Source organism: Protopterus annectens, chromosome 1.part1 (assembly GCF_019279795.1).
Source record: "Protopterus annectens isolate FY-2018-M chromosome 1.part1, PAN1.0, whole genome shotgun sequence".
In the NCBI taxonomy this organism is placed as follows: domain Eukaryota; kingdom Metazoa; phylum Chordata; order Ceratodontiformes; family Protopteridae; genus Protopterus; species Protopterus annectens.
In genome coordinates this window covers 662,292,287-662,304,880 of record NC_056726.1, presented here as the reverse complement: position 1 = coordinate 662,304,880, position 12,594 = coordinate 662,292,287, and the positions used below count along the sequence as shown (strand labels likewise).

Here is a 12,594-nt window from a genome sequence, read left to right as displayed (position 1 = left end):
AATATTTTGTAAACAACTTACAATATCTCAGCAACCACTCAAGTTATGCACATACTATCATCAGTATTTTATTCATCTATCTGAGAGCATTCATATGAGGCTAAGTAGTCCTGTCTGTTTCTTGGTTAGTGAGATATTTAGAAAAAATGTGGAAATTATATATATATATATATATATATATATATATATATATATATACATATAAAACTTCATATCATAAAAGCAACAGTTAATATCTGTTTGCCTGCACTAGACAAAGGTCAAATATTAATGCAGTTCAGTTTGCCATTGTGTAAGCTTTAAGATGAAATCTTTTAAAACCTTGCACATAGCATGGTTTTGGAATTACTGAAGCAAATAAGAACAAGCAATATTTGTCGCCTAGAAGTGTCAATAGGAGCTAATTGCTGATTCACCTGGTGGCGTCACTTGGATGAATGAGTTAACAGCATTAAGGCAAAATATCAAAAGGTAAGATGGTTACAGCACAACACAGTGAGCATTATAAAATGTGTCTATTTTAGTAATGAAAGAATAAGAGAGGAAAAGCAGATACCCAAGACATGCAATGTATAGTTATCAAATGGCTAGAGCTATACAACTTACAGAGGGGTTCCTAGTGGAAGTGGGTGTGTATCTGGATTCATCTCTGAGCCTACTGCTGTTCATATTGGTGATGGACTACATTTGCATACAAGTCTGAAGAGGCAGATCAACAAAGACAATTTGGCTTTATTGAAGTGTAGTACCCCCCTAAGATGCTCAGTAGCAAGCCCCGCCCAAACCCCACCTAACAGTCAGGATCACTTGGATGTCAATGAACAGTCATGAATAGTTATGCATTCAAGTTGTGGTCCGCATAAATATCCATTGTATGGGGAAGCAGAATGCTCAATGGAACAGAATGTAAAGCAAAAGAAATCAAAGTAATGGAGTGCAGCTGTTACAGTCCCGTATGTCCCAATACCAATTACAAACAGGTAGTGCAACCATGGATTAGTAAGCAAAGTCACTTACCTTAAGGCAGCCATTACAGTGCGAGAATAGTTATGAGTTAACAGTTATGGGAATACAAATAATTAATACAAACAGAAATGAAAGGAATGCAAATAAAGTCACAGAAAAAAGTAATTTAGCACTTACATGTTAACCATAACTTAGTAAGTAAAGTCACAGTTGAAAGCCATAAAACATTAGAATTACAGCACTAACATTAAGGCAGCAACCATTCATCACAAGTGATCAGAGATGAGCCACTGGTGAAACACCCATTTTGCAATATGCTATAAATTAAAAAGTAAAACAGCACACAGGAACAGAACACACACCTACAACCAATATAACCAGATGATTACCAATAGATACTACATGTACATTATTACTACAGTCAAGGCAGGTTATTTTCCTTGTATGACCCTGCATCCAAGGTATCCATATTACTCTCCAGTACCACTTTTGAATCAGATCAAGTTCCAGCCTCAGTAGCATCCATGCACTGAGCTTCCTGATATTCATTGATGTGAGCCAGTAACTTCATAAATAAATCACTGAAATAATTTCCGTACTTGCTTCACCACATGTACTCATCTAAATAACTGGGCACCATATGTGGCATTGTTACATTCATTGCCTTAAATTGCCTCTTGCAAACTGACACCATATATTTGACCAAGTTGGTATGCGCACCTAACAGTGGGTCCACAAACTTTTGACTATGATTGACTGACAGGTGCTTGTAGTGCATCCTATGTATTTTTATATGGCATGGTATGCTGGCCACTGGTCTGAAATAATTGCAGTTCCTGGCAAAACATGCCTTTTGATTATTGGCAATAATGTACCTTCATCACGTTTCTCCAGAAATGTAAGGAAACCATTTTTCTTACAACAGTCATATATCCCAAAGACCCAGTGGTCCTGTTTTGACATGTTTCTGCCTCAGTTATACTTTGCGTGAAGGCTTTCATCTGTTTGAACTTTGGTACCAGGACCCCCCAGTAACATGGTGTCCTGGAGTTGTTTCCAACTGCAAATGTCTCTTAAGAACTGATACCAGTCCACCACAGCTCTAGCAGAAACACCAATGTGGTCAGCAGCCATTCGAACAGGGAACTTTCTCAACCAGCAGAACAGAAGCTTGACAAGTGACTGTAGAGGCAGTCGACTTTTGGCAAAAAAGGTTCCAGTGAGCAATCTAGTTTTTCTTCTGCATTTCATTGCTTGACATTTCCACATGAAGGTAGACTTGTGAAGTGCAAGGGAAGCCTAGTAGCCACACTTCATGCAGTTTTTCTACTGAGGCAGAATCCCAACAGATTGTAGAAATGTTATTACCGTCTTCAGAGTTGAAATGATTTCCTCCATGTATTTTTCATTAATTCTAGAGGCTGACAAATAAGTAGACACAGCAACAGAGAAGTGCACACTAACAATGTGTTCTCATGTACTTAACAAACGTGTTTGGAATACAACAGTTATTTGAAATACTTCAAGAAAAGCCAGGTAGAAGGCAGGCAGGCAAAACATGAACACAAACACTTCTTCTTAGGGCAACCAAATCCTTTATTGTTAAAACAGCAAGATTATTTGAAATGCAACAGTTATTCAAAAAGCAGTCATGAACCAATGTATGTATGATGTTACCAGCAAATCTGCATGCTGTGTTAATCATAGTTCATTAGCATACCACATCACCAGATTCTGGCTAGTCAATCATTCAGGCCACGCCTATTCCTGCATGAAACAGCCAGGAGGTTAATACACTTCAACAAAGCCAACAATTTGGCATTACAAGCAGACACTCAACAGGAACTTCAACAAACAGTGGAGAAATGGAATGCAAAATTGAAGGCACATGGAATAAAACTGAGTACAAACAAAGCAGTTGTCATGGCAGCAAATGGGGAAATCAGATGCTGAAAACTGAGATATAAGGGAAGACGGGGGAACAGGGAAATAGCCTCAACTATCTGTGAGGGGTATTTGAGGAGAAATGAAGTCTGGATGAGGATGTCAAAGTTAGACACCCCAGAGTGTCATGGGTAGTGTATGACAGAAAAATACGAAAGAAGCTGAAAAGTAAGGTGCACAAAACAGTGGTGCATTCAGTACTTCTGCATGGTACAGTTGCCTGGGCAGTGAAATCACAGTAGTTGTAAAAGCATGAGTGGATTGAGATGAAATCCTTGTGATGGTTGGTAGAACACATACTGTGGAACAGATAAAGAAATGACAATATTAAAGCAGAAGCCAAAATAGCTCCAATTAGGAAAAACATAATTTGAAAACAGATTATAGAGTAGTGTGCACATGTGAAGGAAATCAAGATATCCAAAAACTGGCATGCTATAAAACAATAAAGAGAAACTGCCAGATTGGGGAGCTTCACTGGCATTTTTTGGGGGAGGGGATTCCACGAGCTAGCAGAGTTCTTTTAATCAGACCATAGTTATGTGCACTTTCACTTTAAGGCAGCAGAGGAGAACACAATTAATGTCTTCTGATGGTTGGACACTCTGTTGCTGTGATCACTACAGTATAGACTTGGCATGGGGCAGATTCTTAGGTGGCAGAAGGATTTTTTTCAAGAAATGGGCTAACTTTAAAAAATCAGTGTGTATGTTGTCGAGAGGAATAACCAAAGATCAGATAACAGTACAAAAGAGTAGGGTGAGGGAATTGGAGAACATTAAAAGGTTAGAGGACAAATAGAGGAAGTCACTGAAAGTCAGGGGATGGTTGAGTGCCCCAATACACCAGCTTAGGAGAGAAACTAAGGCCATTCAGTTAAACCAGATTAGTATGAGATGAGAGTGATGCAGGCAATACCAATGGGCCAAGGGCATTACATCCTCCCAACTCTTGGCTCATCATTTCATGAGAAAGGAATTTGGGGAAAAAAGAAGCATTTGGGGGGGGGTGAGAATGAGTTGGGATTTACAAAGGAATGTTTCAGTGGCTGTTAAACCTTCCTGAGTAATCCTTTGGGATGTGCCAAGTTGTCTGATGTGCATATGTATGTGCCATTATCTGCATATTGCATTAGGGAGGTTTGTCTTGTGGATAAAAGTGGTCATAGTAATCTATTTCAACTTCACTATTGTAAGTCACATACAGTGCAATCCAACAGTCTGTTACATTTTCCCTACACACACACACACACACACACACACACACACACACACACACACACACACACACACACACATGTTTGATTATTATCAAATGAATGAATAAATGCATGAATAATGGCCAAAGTAAGATACATTCGCTCACTCTTCGCCGACTTATACAATGCATCTGACTGAAAACCCACCACAGAAAACCACATGCATATGAATGCACATACACATGTACTAATGTAAGCCACTTTACTAAGGCTGTACAACAAAGATGTGGGATTGTGATCAAGTAAATTTATAAATGCATAAATAATGCCCAGAACTTATTTCAGCTCATTTTTACATGCATACATTTCATTACACTACCTCCCCCCTGAGCACACACACACACACATACACACACACACACACACACACACACACACACACACACACACACACACACACACACACACACACACACACACACACACACAAATACTCAAGCAAATACACACACAGACATGCTCACCAATTACAGTCACTTCATTCACTCTGTATACCTCAGATATTTGACTATGACCAAATGAGTGAAAACATGCACAGGTAATAATAGCAGTAATGTATTTCATCTTTTTGTTAAATGCATGTGGTGCAACACACTGCAACCCTGAACTTCACATACACACACACACACACACACACACACACACACACACACACACACACACACATACACTTACATGCAAACACACACAATAAACATAAAATTCATATTGCTTATTTTAGATATTTATAGCAATTTTATTGTATACTGCATACTTGTACTGTATTTCATAGCTATTGGCTCACTTGTGATAAACATTTCTGTAGTATTTTCTGCCTACAATAGTTTAGGTCATAGCTGTAATAATGTCCATATTCCTGATTGTGTTTGTGATAAACATTTCTGCAGTGTGTTCTGCCTAAAATAGTTTAGGTAGTAGTTGTAATATTCTCCATATTCCTGATTGTGTTGTGGGCCTAGTTGTTTGTTAGAGGCTGTTTTCTTAGCTCATTGTCCAGGCCATCTTAGTTAGCAAAGACCATCCCCCACTTCAGTGAGAGTTTAGTGTTTATGGTCATTGTCTAATTGGGTTGCCAGGTATACGGCTTGGAGAAAGGACCTCATTGGTTCTTTTAAGCTTTTTTTTTAAAGTTGTTTCAGGTTTCAACTTTCTGTTAAGAAGTTAACTTTAGTGTTTCAGCCATTACACACAGAGCTATCTGAGGAGGAGCAGCTGATCTGTGATATATAGCAATAAGTAGCCTGTTTTTTGCTTATTTGTAATAGTTATTACTTATTCTAGATATTTATAGCAATGTTATTGTATACTGCATACTTGTACTGTATTTCATAGCTATTGGCTCACTTGTGATAAACATTTCTGTAGTGTTTTCCCCCACCCTTCCTCCTTATTGGCATCTTGTCTTTATACCTGCTGGCCTTGCAGTTGCCTGCCCCTACTCTAAATTTGATCTTGGACACTCCTCCCAGTCTAGTCTCATTAGCTCATTCTACCTAATACAGAGAGAACATCTGAGAAGGCCAAACCACTTAGTTTATTTCCTTCTGTTCCTCCTTTCTCCCTTCCTTTAAAAAAAATTGTCTGAATATCCCTGTGTTCTGACTCTGCTTTTCAAACATTTTGGAAATATAGAGTATATTTTAGTGCATTTATTAAAACTGTATTTGCCTTAATATTGCTTCAACTCAAGTGCTCTAGGTTGCACTGCATCTGAATTGTTTTAATGTGTTTTAGCTGCTTTTCTGTATATATAGACTTTTCTGTATATGTAGACTAGCTATTTAAACTACTGTATTGTACAGAGTTTTAATTGTATTTACTGTTTAAGGCTACAGACTCAAGTGTGTTAGCCTTTTATGTGTTTATTTAGTGTATTATTGCATTGTTTAGCCTGTTTTAACCAAACAAAAACTATCTTATTTGTTCATTTCCCACCTTTCCTAGCTAGTATAGTCCGGATCCCAGGCTTTGCTGGTTTCAGGACTTTATTTTTTATGTTCAGTGGTATCCAGACCTTGCTGTGGTAGAGTGAAGTCCTACTGCTTACCAGTGGGAGTAGTGAGCATTATACTGCCTGTCTAACACTAGAGTAGTGGTTTTCAGCTCTAAAATTGTAATTTTAGTCATTTTGGGCTGATTTATATCCCTTTCAACTTTCTGGCTTAAAAATGCACGTGCTTGCGCATTTATTGCATCGTGCAGTACCACGGGGGTACAGTTAAACTATTCCAGGTGCCAGAAAGTCTGCTCTTCAAATTTCCCCTTAGAACTAGCTGGTTTCTCAGTAGTAGCACTAAAATCTCAACCCCTGTGACTAGCATTTGCTCTAGAACCTGCTGGAAAGCACTAGAAAGCCTTAAACTGATACATGCACTCAACTCTCCTTGTTAATAAGGAGAAATTAATTGTAGGCACTAAACAGCCTATAATTGCAAAGTACCTTTCAAAGGTAAGGGAAAACAGCTCTTGTACTTTACAAAAAAGCACCTAAACAAGTATGTTCAAGGGTCAGCTTCCGGTGATTTCTCCTGTCCACCTGGTGAATCGGGTCTATATTACGTAGTCAAAAGCCAGTGTCATCAAACACCACAACACCGACACACATAGCTCGAACCACAAATACGCCAAACCCCCTAAACCACGAATTTTCAAATCTTGAACCATCATAGTCGGCCAACACCACCATGCATTACGTACTACATACCCAAACATAATAAATAAAACACATACATACACTAACCAAACCCTACTTCTAACCCTACACTAAACCTTACATACATTACTATCTATGCACTTACCTTAACCCATACCCTAACCCTAAGGTTCATAACTATTGCACACTTACCCTACAGACATATACCCAAACAAAACAAATAATCCACACACATACAGTTAACAAAACCTTACTTCTAACCCTATACTAAACCTTACATACATTACCTATCTATGCACTTACCTTAACCCGCGCCCTAACCCTAAGGTCCGTAACTATCGCACACTTACCTTACGGAGCTATACTGCTGACGGGCCAACCATGACACTTTGACATTTCGTGTTTCCAGTTTTGAACATTCGCCGTTACCATAGTTCACGCTATATGGTCAGACTACCCTGAATGCACCCGATCTTGTCTGATCTCGGAAGCTAAGCAGAGTCAGGTCTGGTTAGTACTTGGATGGGAAGCTGCCTTAGGAATACCAGGTGCTGTAGGCTATACCTCCCTAAAAGAATCACGAGCCTAAAGCAGATGCCCTATGCTGACTGCCTTAAAAAACTCCAGCTATACTTTGTTGCATATCGTCTACTCCGAGGCGATCTCTGCTTAACATACAAAGCCATTACAAACCCAGAGCTGTTGGACATGCTACACTTAAAGAAATCCCAATCCTTCAGAGCCACATGCTCCAGGGATCTAAATATTGTTATCACAATAAACAAAACATGCTGGAGGGATAGGTTCCTGACCCAGAGACTCCCCATACTCTGGAATAGACTGCCCATACATGTCAAGCATAGCGCCTCTTTGGCCCTCTTCAAAAGGAACCTTGATGATTTAATGGGAGAAAAGAAATTCACCCTGGGGATCACGTCAGTCGACATGCTAGACAGGAATCCAGGGAAGTAAATAGTGTGGGAAGAAATAGCCAGGGAATTGTTATGGCTAGGCTTGTATGGGCCCTAGGGCCAATAGCCTAGTACCAACCTATGAACCTATGAATGTGTTGGTCTTGTGTTGTTCGCTGAGATGGGATTTCGATCTCGTAATATAGACCCAGTGAATCTGGGCATACTGGGGCAATGCAGCCACTGAGTGGTGCACAGCTACAGTTATCCCACTCCACAAGGGGGGATCCACCTTGGATCCCGGGAACTACCGTCCCATCAGTCTGTACTCGTCCCACTGTACTCATCCCTCATTAGACCCATTATAGAGTACACAGACAACCCTCTCTTCCTACTACCCAACACTACAACCTGCGAGAGATGCACTTACATAGCCAAACTGGAAGCAAAGCTCTCTCCAGCCAAAATTGTGCTAGATAGTCAAGAGGAGAAGGTTAACACCTGCACTACACCTCAAGGAACACATAGCCCTTCTAAACCCACACCATCAATACCAACACATAGCAACATTAAACCCACATATGCAGAGGCCCTTAACATTAACCTGCCCAAGCAACAAGGACCTCTGAAGCTGAAACGCAAACACCAGTCACAACCAAAGTGACACATAGCTCACAACACCAGTGTGCCACCCAACAACAACCCCTAAGGCAGGACAACATACCCAACACTTTAGTCATAGGTGACTCTATAGTCAAGCACACTGATGTCCCACTCACCAGGCTGAACAAGGAGGAAATTACAGTCAGCTGCCTGTCGGGTGCCAGGATCTGCCACATAACGCATACACTCAAGTCACTCCACAACAATGACAAATACAACTTTGTCATTGTCTATGTTGGAGTGAATTACTTGAGACATACCTCCCTGGACTACATGAAAAGAGACATGGAAGAGCTCTTGGATCATGTGGCCCAGGCAGGTATGACCCTAGCCCTGAGTAGCATCCTGCTTTTGCCCAGAATGATACCACAGTATAAGGACAAAATGATTGACTTCAACAATTGGCTAAGCTTCTGGTGTCATTCAAAGGGGATCCAGTATCTGTCTGCCTGGGATGACATGATTGACAGACCACGATGCTTTGCCAGAGATGGTCTGCACCTGTCACCCCTGGGATTCAGGTTACTGGCTAAATCTTTTGCTACCACTATAGTGCCTTTTTTAGGCAAGGTTCAAAGGACAAAACCACCACCGTAACTGACACAAGCATGCAAAATCTGAAGGTAATGCTATTCAATGGTAGAAGTCTAAACATCAAAATGCACTCTCTCGAGGCACTCCTAAAAATGGAGAACATTGATATCTGTGCAGTAACTGAGACCTGGTTCAAGGCTCCAGAGAGCACCCCTGCAATACCAGGCTACAACTCTTACCACACTTTTCGGCCACCAAACCAAGACCGAAACACTAAAGGTGGAGGAGTGTCCATATTCATCAAGGACATTCACACCTCCAGGCTAGTTGCCCAACACAATGCATCTGAAATTCTCCAGTTGCAACTAACACTAGGTAAGACTGCAATCCAAATTGTAGCTTGCTACAGATCCCCCACCATGCCCCAAGATTCTTACTACACCTTTCTAAACATACTGGAAAATATTAAGATACAACTAAATGCCCTAATATTGGGTGATTTCAACTACCCTGCCATTAACTGGGAAAACTACTCGGGTACCAACACCTTTTCCCAACGGTTCTTGAAATTCATAAATTCCAATGCTCTGGATCAACTAATCCATTGTCCCACCAGGGGCTCCAATATCCTAGACCTGGTCATTACCAACATGGGAGATAGATGCTCCACACTAGTGGCCACCCCCTCATTGGTCAGGTCTGACCATAAGCAAATCACCCTTGACATCCACATCCCACCCCCACCCCCTAGTAAGGAAACCTCCATAAAAAATGTTTCCAAAGCCAACTTTGTGCTACTCAAGTCAGAAGTGACAAACTTCATGACACTCATGCAGATGGGAGCTGAAAGTTCAACTGCTGAAACCTACACTAAGGCACTATACAAGCACATCCACTTGTGCATGAATCGTGCCATCCCAAATAGAACCAAGATGCTCTCCTCCAAAAGAAAGGAAGCCAATCTGGTGGTCCTCTGCTATAAACAAACTATACAACAGAAGAAAGAAACTGTTGCAGAAAAGAGGAAAATCCCAGGATGCAAAAAGTACAGTTTTGTACCTACCATAAATGTAGATGTCCGAGAGGAATGCATCTGCAGTCTTTACAAATGGGTTGTCCTGTCGTCAGGCAGCCCTTCGGTCGGCCGGATTCCAAAGTCTGGGTCTGGCTTCGGCTGGTGTCGCACTTCACTCGACGTCATTGCGGCAGTCATTCGGGTATAAAGGCATCAGCCGACACCATTTTCCTCAGTGTTTCTTGCCCCAGATGCCAGGTGCCCTCTTGGATGGCTAAATTTGGATAAATGCCAAAGTTTCCAAATAGTAGAGAGCAAACACACAAAATAAGCATGTATGTACATATATACAAACAAATACACCATAATAGATCCCCCCCAAGCTAGCTGAAGATTGGTAAGTACCCTAGGAGTACCTCAGAGGGAAGGAGGGTGGGTAATCCTGACTGCAGATGCATTCCTCTCGGACATCTACATTTATGGTAGGTACAAAACTGTACTATGTCCTTCAAGGATGCATCTGCAGTCTTTACAAATGGGTAGAATACCATAGCTAGACTAGGGGAGGAGGAAATGAGAATAGATTATGGTGTAGTCAGCATCCCTTGCAAAACAGCAGTGGCAAAACCAGCACGGGATCTAGAGTATAGAGGTAAATTATAATGCTTGGCAAATGTATGCACGGAGGTCCAAGTAGCAGCCTCTATAATGTCCTTGGTAGCCACTCCTCGTAAGAAAGCTGTGGTAGTGGCTGTAGCCCTTGTGGAGTGAGGCCTGATGTTCTCTGGAGTTTTCTTTCCATGGTAGGAGTAACAAAATCTAATGCAATTTCCTATCCATTTGGAGATTGTCTGTTTAGAAATTGGTTTTCCTTCCTTTCCTGTTGCATATGCTACCAGAAGCTGGTCAGTTTTTCTATTGTTTTTGTCCTGTCCAGGTAGTAGCGTAATTGTCTGTGTACATCCAAGGTATGCAAGAGCTTTTCTCCCTGTTCTGTGGATTGGGGAAGAATGTAGGAAGGTGGATAGCCTGATTTAAAGAGACTCTGGATACCACCTTAGGCATAAATGTAGGATTTGTTCTCAAGGACACTCTATCTTGATGGAAGATCAGGAAGGGTTGTACTGCCATTAATGCCTGTAGTTCAGAGACCCTTCTTGCTGAAGTTATTGCCAGCAGGAAAGCAGTCTTCCAGGATAAGTATTGCAATTCTGCTGTAGCTGCTGGTTCGAAAGGAGGTAGAGTCAGTTTTCTAGCACAAAGTTCAAGTCCCATGCTGGCAATGGAGGTTTCCTGGGAGGTTTTACATTTTTAATTCCTCTCAGAAACTGTCTGAGCAGAGGATGCGAGAAGACAGGAGGATCCAAGCTGTATTCTGCTGAAATAGCTGATGCATGTATCTTGATGGAAGAATAGGACAGGCCTGTATGAAAGAGCTCCGCCAAGTACTCCAGGATGTTGGCTATGTTCAGCAGTGTCACATCTTGCCCCTTTGCAGTACTCCAGATGAGATATCTTTTCCATTTTGCTGCATAATTCTTTCTTGTTGAAGGTCTACGAGCCTCCAGGATTATGTCTTTAACCCTTTGGGATAAATTTGGGTTAATTGCTGTTATGTAATGTTCCAGGCAGTTAGCTGCAGAGTTTTTAGGTTTGGATGCAGGATGTTGTAGTTGTTCTGTGTCAGCAGTAATGGGATCAGGGGCAGTGTCCATATTTGTTCCCGGGACATGCTCCTCAGCAGTGGATACCAATGTTGTCTTGGCCAGTCTGGGGCTATTAGAATGATCCTCAGATGTTCCTCTTTGATCTTGAGAAGCACCTTGTGCATCAAAGGAAGTGGTGGGAATGCGTATGCTGTCAGGCTTTTCCAACTGAAAGATAGGGAGTCCACCTTCCAAGCAAGTGGGTGGTAAGTCCTTGTGCAGAATTTCTTCAACTGGTGATTGAATGGGGATGCAAACAAGTCTATTTGTGGTAATCCCCATTTTCTTGTGATGGTTTTGAAGATGTCCGGATGCAGCATCCATTCGTGGGCATCTGTTGTAGTTCTGCTTAATATGTCTGCTAGAATGTTTTCCTTCCCTGGTACATAAATTGCCTGTAACTGAATGTTGTAGCTCAGAGACACATCCCATAGGTCCAGTGCCAGCCGGCATAGAGGGTATGAGTGTGTGCCTCCCTGTTTGTTGATGTACCACATAACTGTGGTGTTGTCTGTCCTTATCATCAACTGGCCTTCTTGGAGAAAAGGTCTGAATGCCTGGATTGCCAATTTTACTGCCATCATTTCTTTTAGATTTATGTGCAGATGCAGCTGGTCTTGAGTCCATAGACCTTGAATGCACTTGCCCATCATGTGTGCCCCCCAACCGAGGTCTGAGGCATCTGTCATGATGGTTTGTCTTGGTTGACTTTTGCAGAAGGGCAGTCCTGTGTTTGATTGACAGGCCTGAGCCCACCATAAGAACTCTTGCTTCAAGCATGGGATCATTGGAATTTTGGTTTCTAGGCTGTGCTTGTGCTGAGACCACAAATTCTTTAGGTACCACTGTAGCTTTCTCATATGCAGCCTGGCATGAGGGACCAGTATTATGCAGGATGCCATGAAGCCTAGAGCTTGTAGCACTTTTCTTGCAGTTAGATGGCT

At 41.5% G+C, this 12,594-nt stretch overlaps 1 pseudogene; it reads left to right on the top strand.

Annotated features, from left to right (window-relative positions):
* The first annotated feature begins 7,261 nt into the window (after positions 1 to 7,261).
* LOC122817657 lies at positions 7,262 to 7,381 on the top strand (annotated as a pseudogene).
* The last annotated feature ends 5,213 nt before the right edge of the window (positions 7,382 to 12,594 follow it).